Source organism: Agrilus planipennis, unplaced genomic scaffold (assembly GCF_000699045.2).
Source record: "Agrilus planipennis isolate EAB-ADULT unplaced genomic scaffold, Apla_2.0 scaffold1177, whole genome shotgun sequence".
In the NCBI taxonomy this organism is placed as follows: Eukaryota; Metazoa; Arthropoda; class Insecta; order Coleoptera; family Buprestidae; genus Agrilus; species Agrilus planipennis.
The window spans coordinates 1,668-3,137 of NW_020439833.1; positions in this window are offsets into that span (position 1 = coordinate 1,668).

Sequence of the window (1,470 nt, forward strand, 5' to 3'; positions counted from 1 at the left end):
TACACCCCCCCTCTGTTTTATTTCACCCGCCGACGTCGCCCCTCCCCGTGACGGCGCCCCTCCCCGCGCCCCACCCCGCCCCATCCTGCTCCGGGATCCGAAGGCTTCCAGGTCCGAAGACTCCAGGATTAGAGGACTTCGAATTTCAGGATTCCGGGTGCGAGAACGTCGAATTTCAAAGATTTCGAAGTTTAAAGATCCCAGTGCACAAAGATTTCGAAATTGGAGAGACTGTGAATTTCAAAGTTCCGAGACTAGAAGTTTCACACTTCCGGAGTTTCCTGAATTTGAAAATTTTCAAACCCTGGAGACCCTGAAGTGTAAAGGCTTCTAACTCGAAGTCTTTGAACTCCACAGACTTACCAATTCCGAAGTCTTGGTGCCCCAAGATTTTCGAACTTCGAATCCTTAAAGTTGGAAGCCCTCGTACCTGAAGATCCTGAAATCCGATGTCTTCCAATCCTGGAGCCTTAGGACCCAGAAGTCTTCGAATCCCGGAGCCCGCCGATCGGATCCCTCGATGTCCTGGTGGTCCTGATGTCCATCTGCGATCCTGGGATGAATTAGAAGGTGGAGAGTTCTGGCTGGCTACGATGTCCGGCCTTCATTACTGGAAAGAAAGAAATGATTTAAATATAATTGAAAGTAAGAAGAATTTTAAAGTATGTAAAAGAAAATTTAAAATCTAAATGTAGATAAAGTAAATCAAAAGAAATAAAGTTTTAAGAAAAATTCTTTAAGTAATAAAAGTAAAGTAAATTAAATACAAATAAATTACATTTAAAACAATAAAATTTACCGAAAAGTCATAAAGTAAAAGATCTGAATAAGACAACTATTTTAAACTGTAACATTAAATAAAGTTGAAGTAAATTAAAGGAAATAAAGTTTTAAGAAAACGTCTAAGTTAATAAAAGAAAAGTAAATTAAACTGAATCACGAGAAAAACTCATACTACATCATAAATGGAAACAAAAGATCAGAAAATGATAAAGCTACAAATAAAGTTAAAGTAATGAAAAAGGTTAAGTAAAAATAAATAAAATACAAAAAATGTAAAAGAAGTAAAGTAAAAACAAAACAAAGTCCTGGTAGTCCTGATGATTCCTGCTGGACTTCATGTCTTGCTTAACTCCTTATCTCTATTGAAAATAATGAAATATTATAAATAGTTTTGAAAACAATTAAATTGATAATGCTTAGATTTCGATGACGTTATTTAATAAAGGAAAAGTTTTGATAAAGAATTTCAAAGTAAATAAAAACAGAAAAACTTATAAATAATGTTATTGTAAAGTAAAAGTTTATGTAAAAAGAAAGAAAAGATAAAAAACGTGTAAGGAATGAACCAAAAACGAATTACTCGAAAATAAAGAAAAGAAAAGCAAAAATACAATAAGTGAATAAATCTTACATGTCCTTGGTGTTCCTTTTGCATTGTCTGAGCTTAAATTAGTCCACATCTCTCTT